Raw genomic sequence first — 8734 nt, 5'->3', positions numbered from 1 at the left:
GGGCAGACAGCATACAGTCTAAATATGTTATCCCCTACAGCTTTGCCACAGTGCCGTGTCTGTTACCACAGTGGGTTGTTTTCAGTGAGCTTTGTCAGCAGTATTGGTGGAGATGTGCCAGTGGCCGGAATGCTCTTGATTTTGAGCTAATTACATTGTTAATTCACAGTGGACTTCTTAGTTATAAAGGTTGGAGCCGCCGGGCTGTGGTGGCGCACGCCTTTAATCCCAGCACTCGGGAGGCAGAGCCAGGCGGATCTCTGTGAGTTCGAGGCCAGCCTGGACTACCAAGTGAGTTCCAGGAAAGGCGCAAAACTACACAGAGAAACCCTGTCTCGAAAAACCAAAAATAAAAAAATAAAAAAAAAATAAAGGTTGGAGCCACAAGAAGCAAGTTTAAAATAGCTGCACCTTGCTTTACTGTAATAGATGGCACCAGAAGGGTGCTATCCCACAAGAGCAAAGGATCTGTGTGTTGCCTCAAGGTTCACTCTGTAGCGTCTTTCTTTCTACTACAGTACAGCTGTATTTGTATAAAAGTGTTGTCTATAAAGCCGTGTTCAAAACACAAATATCCTTAAAATACGGAGGTTAAATACCATGTAAGGAAACATATTTGAGTCTTTTTAAAATTATGAAACAAAAATGTGTGAATTGGGTTTACAAATATGAATTTTGATGCAACAAGCTTTAATGGCAACTCCCCATCTAATCTCAGAATAAAGCAGCTCTGTGGTGTGCAACACAAACAGCAAATGCTGGGATAAACATCATCCTTCTTTTTGTTTTAGACAGGGTCTCACTGGACAGCCCTGGCTGTCCTCAAACTCACTATGTAGATCAAGCTGCCCATGAACTCACAGATATACTCCTGCCCCTGTCTCTCAAGTGATTAATAAAGACATACACCACCACAACCACATGGTCCTACTTTTAACTGTTGTGTTTTATTTTAAGTTATGGAAGCATGGATAAATTTGTTTCACAGGGGGCTCAGGGAGAGAAAGGATTCCCCAAGGAAGAGGTCCCCATCCCAGTTGAGCAGCAAGTCAGGACAAGACACCTTGAGGGCATCAAAGACCAACCATACAGGAGCCTGGAGATCTCCAGCTCTAACCTAGCCACACATCTAGAAGGTGGAGAGGATACTGGCTCCCTTCTGGGCAGTCTTAGCCTGGGTCCTCACCCCTGACAAGTGCATAACAAGCCTCAGTAACACTATCGTGGAAGAGGGATGGATGCTAGGTCCCAAAAGGTTCCTGAGCTCACAGCCTCCTGTGGCTGCTGCTGTGAGTGTCTATGACCTGGAATCTCCAGGTAGTCCTTTAAGGTAGCACTAAAAGCTGGTGCGTGCAAAGCCAGAGCACCTGCAGCTCAGGCTTTATAAGCGTGGGACGGGGTGAGCAGGGATCTCAGCTGGGAGAGCACCAGGCATCTGAGGTCTATGTGAGAGGCTGAGCCCCAAGGGGAGGGTCCCGGCTGGGCTCTTGAAAGCAGCACAGACCCAATGGGCACGATCTTCAGGTGGGAGTTAGTGCAGGACACCGGTCACGTCAGAAAGGTGTTGTGCTGGCTGACACTGGGCTTCAAAGGGCCTGAGTGGGTTGGGGGTTTGGTGATTAAAAAAGAAGGTCTGTAACTGGAGTCAGGATGGGGACCGAAAAAAGGAGAAGGTGACGACAGGACTATAGGAAGTCAGTCTGTCCCCTAAAGCCCGGGTACCACAAGAATTAGAGCAGGTCATGGTGGTGCATGTCTTTAGTCTCAGCACTTGGGAGGGAGAGGCAGGCCGATCTCTCTGAGTTCAAGGTCTGCCTGGTCTGCAGAGTTCCAGGCAAGCCAGGACTACATAATGAGATGGTGACCCAAAGAAAAAAGGTGTTGGGGTGTTGCGGGGGAGGCACTTGGGTTTAAATACAGGTCAAGCGTGTGATAAGTGAGAAAATCCACAGAGGTGATACCACTGAAAAACTGTGGCTGCTTCCCCGGAACCAAGGAGCGCACTCTGGCCGGATGACTGGAGACATCTAGAGCCTGGATTCTCCAAAATCTTTTTTGTCTCCCCACATGGGTTGTGCTTGCTAGTCGTGATCAGGATGTCCTTCTAGGTGACCTTATGTGACCCATCAGTTCAGGAGGGCAGATTGGGAAGGTCCAGGCCCAGCTTGAACTCGCCTGTCAGCCACGGGCTTCCGTTGCTATCAGGAACACTCTCCCTCCCCAGGGTGCATCTCTTCTCATAACTTGAATCTATATTCCAGGAGTGCGCTGAGGCAGCCCCCAAATGTCCAAGTAATCCGGTGTCATGGGCATGGTACTGGTGCTGTGGACCAATCTACCCTTTACTAGATTTTTCAATATGGATTAATTATTTGCACTGTGTTAGCCAATATTTTATCCTGAAGAAATTTAATAAAATTTGGCCTATTAGCCTTTTACCTGAAAACAAAAAGAATTTATGTATTGCATCCTATGTAACAAAACTTGAGAATCATGCCTGTTGTTATATTTGGGATTGGGAAAGTAATTGTGAAGTTTTTTGGGTTTTTTTTTTTTTTTGAGATTTTTGTTTGTTTGTTTTGAGAAGTTTCTTTTAAAGGCTGTGTCTGACCACACTAGCAAAATGTAATTCTTGGACCCAGATTTGAGGTACTGTTAATTTGAGCTTTGTATGACTGTGGATAAACCGAGGCTCATTTCTTATTTCTGGCAGTCTTTTGATTTACTTTGAAGTCTAATGTAAGCCTGTTTGTGAGAAAATATGATCATCTTCAAAGCTTAATTCCCTCAGTGCCTAATTAATATCAGATAACTGTCCTCAGGGCTTTTATAAATGGAAATTGCACGTGTTTGCCTTTGGTAACCCAAGGTGTTGAAAAATGTTCTACCAGCTTTTGCATAATACTACATTATGAACAGTTTCTTTCCACTTACAAGTCACAGTTCTAGATCTGCTGGTCAGCAAAGGAGCTGAGTGCTGTGTGACATGGTTTCAGACATGACCCTTAACCCAAGAACTTTCTGTCATTGGGGCAGGTCAGACACAGACACACGGGGTCTGGGACATCTGGATAAGCCTATTTGTGGAATGTACAATAACAGAATACTTCTCACTCAGGTGGGAAATCTGTGTGTTAAAAAGGATATACAGGCCAGCAAGATGGCTCTGCAGGTAAAGAAAGGCATTTACTACACAAGCCTGGGGACCTGAGTTTGATCCCTGGGACCCACATAAAGGTAGAAGGAGAGAACCAACTTGGAAAAGTTGTCCTCAGACCTCCACATGCGTGCTGTAGCATGAATGCACACACACAAATACACACACACACACACACACACACACACACACACACACACACACACACACTATAATAAAAAAAATTTTAAGTCATGACAATCTGGCCAACCTTTGAAGACTGAAAAGGCCTTCTATCGGTACTAGGGATGGAGAAGGACTTTCCAGCTTTGGATTAATGGGTTGTAAGATGCCACTGAAGGCTTTGAAAGAAAAATGACATGAGTAAAAATGGTTTCAGGGGCTGGCTCTGAGTTAAGTTCTTGCTGCGAAAGTCTGAGGACCTGAGTTCAGATCCCCAGTACCCATATAAAACCCAGCAGTTCCAGCATTTATAACCTTAGCACTAGTGGGGCAGAGATAAATGGACCTGTGAGGCTTGCTGGTCTGCCAGACAACCCAAAGGTGAGCTACAGGTTCCGTGAGAGACACTGAGGATAACATCTTGCTGTTGCCCTCTCTGGGTGTCACTAGCCTCCACGTGTGCCTGCGTGGGTGAGTGCATGTACACGTGTACACTAAATGAATGAAATCTAAAGGCTTAGAAGGATTATCCAGGTTGCAGTACACAGGATTCCAGGAAAAGAGAATTTAGTGGCAAACAGACCTGCTCTTTAGAGTAGGGGGGACAAGGGGATTAGCGCTCACTTATAATAGGCTGGTGGCTTTCTGAAAGCATAGTAATAAGCATCAATCGGTAGTGACTGATGTTTCAAAGAAAAATATACTTCAGGGCAGCTGGTTGGTTATGAGACTGTATAAAAAGGGATTTAGAATCACTCTAAAATTTAATGTATGTGTTACTGGAAAGATGAATTCATATTTTAATCCATTGGGTTTTGAGGTAGCAGTGTTAATTATAAAATGATAGATGAAACTAAGACACAATGTAGTCACCCCGTCGTCACCGACTGCCCGCTTTGACAAGTGTAAAAGATGCGCTCTAAAACCAGAGGCACAGATTTAGTCTCAAGAAGTTTGTAACACGGGGATGCCAGAACGGTTAGCAAGGAATACAGAGCATCTAGCTGTGCCGAAAGAAAGGTTAAAAACAGCGCTGTAGAGATGGAGGGGGATTGGAAACCCCAGCCAGCAAGATAATCTTGTTCTGGGGATGGAAAGATGAGTACAAGCTAGTGAAGCAAATATGGCAAGAGTTAACTGTAGAATCTAGATGCTAGGGGTGTGGGAACCGACTGTATAGCACGTGCTAACCTTTCTCAGAGGCTCGAGCTCTGTGTGAGCCTGCTGCCTGGGCTACCATTTCAAAGACTCATCAGACACCATGCACTCGCTTGGTAGGAGAGCCTGTCTACTCAGTGGGCCTTTCTATCTGTAAAGTCCACAGCTCAGCCATGGCACGGATCTGAAATCCTAGCTACTGGGAAGGCTGAGGCGTGAGAATGGCAAGTGCAGGACAGTCTGGATAACTTAGAACTTGTCTGGAAAAATCACAAAGTGGGCAGAGCCTGGGAATACTGCTCAGTGGTGGAGGGTTTGCCGGGCATAGGCAGGGCTCTGGGCTCCATCTCTAAGAACATCGCCCTACCCCCAAAATGTCTCAAATGATAGTCCATAGGACGAATGGCTCCTCCGCTCCCCAAGTAAGGTTAGTTCACGGTCACTGTGATTCTGACCCTGAAAACAGCAGGCTATTATTCTAAGGGAACTCATGATTGTACAGCCGCCCAGTATTCTGTCGAAGTACGATCTGAAGATTACCTGAATCAGAAGTTCTTCAAAAACACACTACATTCAAATTCCCACATCTCACCCTAGATCTCTGAGAGTGGGGAGGAATTCATTTTTTGTTTGTTTCATTGAGTGCTGGGAATTAAACCTATTGCTTCACACACATTGGGCAAAAAGCACTCTAGCACTGAGCCATCTCACCAGCTCCTAAAGTCTACCTTTTTAAAATTCATTTTTACATGTATTTATTTACTTGGGAGCAGAATATGTGCGTGCTATGATGTGTGTGTAGAGGTCAGAAGGCAGCTTGCAGGAGACAGTTCTCTCTTCTCACCATGGGGGTTCCAGGGATCGAACTCAGATGGTCAGGCTTGATGGCAAACACTTTCACCTACTTTCCCACCCTGCCAGGCCCAGAATCTACATTCGAACAGTTAGTTCTCCCTACCAGTGACCCTTACCAGATTCAGATGTGAAAACTGATTGTATTTGGGGTGCCACCCCTGAACCAAGAGTCAAGAGGTCTCTAACTCTGGAGTCTCAGCTTTCCTATAAACTCTATGCTACTTGATGTCTCTAGAATTCATCCTAACAAGAAGGGAATTGTACTTGATACATTATATGATCCCTTTCAGTCTTAACACGTTCGGGGAATTATGAAAACTGAATCGTTTATATTTGGAGTTAGTTGAACTTTAATCAAGTGAACTAAAAAAAATGTTAAAATTTGTGTTCGTTTAATTCAGCTAGAATGTGAGTTACTCATCAAAATAACTTGTAACTTGTAAATGTTTGTTTGGATTTTAAGGCTGAGCCACAGAAGGAGCTGCAGACATTGCCCACAGCCTTTTGGTGATTCATAGCTCTGTTTTCCTGGTAGTTCAGTGCTCATGTAAGCCAGACCTACAACAAGAGCCAGCTCCTCAGCATTCCTCATCCACTGTTAATGAGATCATTCTCTTCTTCCTCCTGTTTAAATACAAACACACAAAAACCCTGCTTCTTTTTTCCAGGTCTCAGCAGAAGTCGTAGCAAGTTTTAAAGTTCTGTCAATAAGTGAAAGATGAAATATCTAGGCTGGATGTGGTGCTGCCTACCCTGTTAATTTCAGCACTTGGGAGGCAGAAGCAGGTGGACCTCTGTGAGCTAGAGGATAATCTGGTCTACATAGTAAGTTCCAGACCAGCTAAGCCATGGCTACGTAGTGAGATTGTGTCTAAAAAGGAGAAGAGGAGGAGAATAAGACCAAGACAATGAGAAGAAATAATAATGTCTGGCAGTCTTTAAGTCATTATTAAACTTTGTACCCTCAACTACCTTTTCATTGGATAGCTTTTTTTTTTCTCCACTGGAAGTCAGGGCCTAATTTTAGTCTCAATATAATTTCAGAATATTGTTTAAATTACTGCTCAGGAAGATGGGGAGATAGCTCAGTCTATAAGGTGCTTAAGGACTTGAATTCCATCTCCAGAACCCACATTTAAAAAAATATTGACATGGTGGTGCCCTTGTAATGGGAACTCTGGAGAATTGGAGACAGGTGAATCTGTGGGATTCATGACTCAGCAAGCTCCAGGCCAACGAGAGACTTGTCTTAAAAAATAAAGGGGATGTTTCCATATGGTTTTTCAAATGGCCTACCTACTACTGTAGATGCTTCCTAAAATCTGTACATATGTGAAAGGAATCTAAATGGAATCACCAAATGATAGGGGAGGGAATGCCCCAACTAGACATCTTATGCCACCAAGTAAAGCCTCCAGTGGCAGGAATGGGTTACAATTTGTTGAGTCATTGTCCAAAGGGGTCCCTTGGAAACCCCCAGACATCACTGGCTATTTCCAAGGCTACTGGTTTCTCTCCACAACCTGAGGGTGAGGCCCTGTTGCTGAAGACAATACTTATATATGCCGTAGAACAGAGAGAAGTTGTGCTGGTGCCTGACCAGAAGCTTTGTGCCTGCTGCTAAGTGTCCATGGTACTAGAAGATACTCTGTATGCTACCGAAGAAGAGAAGTAATCATCAATATCTCCAAGATACAATCCCTGTGATTACAACAGTGACCTGCCTTTAAGATATATTGGTGTAATAGAGGTACAAGTGTTCAGGGAGTAACCAACCAGGGGATTTAAGGCCCACTCCCTGAGATAGAAACCATACCTGACATTGCTAAAGTGGCCAAGAACCTGAGACTAGATAGGTCATGAGCCTCAGGGAAAACCTACTACTATTACTCTTGTAAAGAAACATAGCAGTAAGCCAGGCGGTGGTGGTGCACGTCTTTAATCCCAGCACTTGGGAGGCAGAGGCGGGTAGATCTCTGTGAGTTTGAGGCCAGCCTGGTCTACAGAACAAGTTCCAGAACAGCCGGGACTGTTACACAAAGACACCTTTGTAGATGTAATTCTGAATGGTTTTATTAAAACACAGAGCCAAATGCAGAGTTAAAAGCCCAAGAGGTCAGCGCAGCAGCCAAGAGCTGAGACTAAGACTGTCTTCTTAGCCCTCACTGTCGCTGTCATCCTTCCGCTCAGAAAGAGAGACTTACTTCCTGTGTGCCTTTTTATTGACTTTCTGTTCTGCCTTCTCATTGGTTGTAAACCCAACCATGTGACCTCCTCATCATTGCCTGTCTATACAGACCTCCAGGTCTCTATGTTTGGTATTGAGATTAAAGGCATGTGTCTCCATGCTGGTGGTGTCCTTGAACACACAGACTCTGCCTGTCATGTGATCAAGATTAAGGGTGTGTGCTACCACTGCCAGAATTCTGCTAAATGGCTTGTTAATAGCTCTGACCCCCAGGTACTTTTATTTATTAACATACAAGTAAAATCACATTTCAGCACAAATAAAATATCACCATACACCTTCTCTCAAAAAACAAAAACAGAAAAAAAGAAAGTAAAAGAAAAGGAGAAAAGAAAAAAGAAATCCGGCAATGAAATGGCTCCTGATGACATAGCCTATATCAGTACCTTGCTCAATCCGTATTAAAGAAGCTTCTTCTTGCAGTAGATGGGAATTACCATAGCGACTCACAACTGGACAGTGTGCAGAGAGTGAACTTTGGAACACTCAGTCCTAAATGGGATGTCCTCATCGAAACCCTCCTGTTGGGGCTACAAACAGACAAACAAAAGATGTGAGTTAAAAATGGAGGACTCGCCAGGCATGGTGATGCACACCTTTAACCTCAGCACTCCGGAGGCAGACACAGGCAGATCTCTGTGAGTTCAAGGCCAGTCTGGTCTACAAAGTGAGTTGCAGGACAGCCAGGGCTACAAAGAGAAACTCTGTCTCAAAAAAAAAAAAAAAAAAAAAAAAAAAAAAAAAAAAAAAAAAAAAAAGGAAATGGCAGACTAATATTTAAGAAAAGGCTAAAAGACAGTATCAAGAGAATGACCAAAAATATCCAAACTACTGGAGAGTTAAAATAAGATAAAGCCCTGGTAAGGGCATAGCTCAGCGTCCAGCACTTGCCTTGCATGTGGAAAGCCTGAGTTCACTATTTAGCATTCAAGAAAGAAAGACAGAAAGAGAGGGGGTAAAGAGGAAGGAGATAGAGAAAACAAGGACACTTGTATTGCTGTTTAGTAGGTCACTGTGAACATTAAGTCTCTTAGAATTATGGAAGACAAGTTATCTTCACAATTAAGTGGAGATTTGAAATTTTTGTAAGTACAGATAACCTTTTTAAGAAGGTAGAAATAAGAAAATATTGGTAGCCTTTAGGAAGGCAGTAC

The sequence above is a fragment of the Peromyscus californicus genome, unplaced genomic scaffold, assembly GCF_007827085.1.
Source record: "Peromyscus californicus insignis strain IS unplaced genomic scaffold, ASM782708v3 Scaffold_15__1_contigs__length_86483966, whole genome shotgun sequence".
Lineage (NCBI taxonomy): Eukaryota > Metazoa > Chordata > Mammalia > Rodentia > Cricetidae > Peromyscus > Peromyscus californicus.
This window is presented reverse-complemented; position numbering follows the sequence as displayed.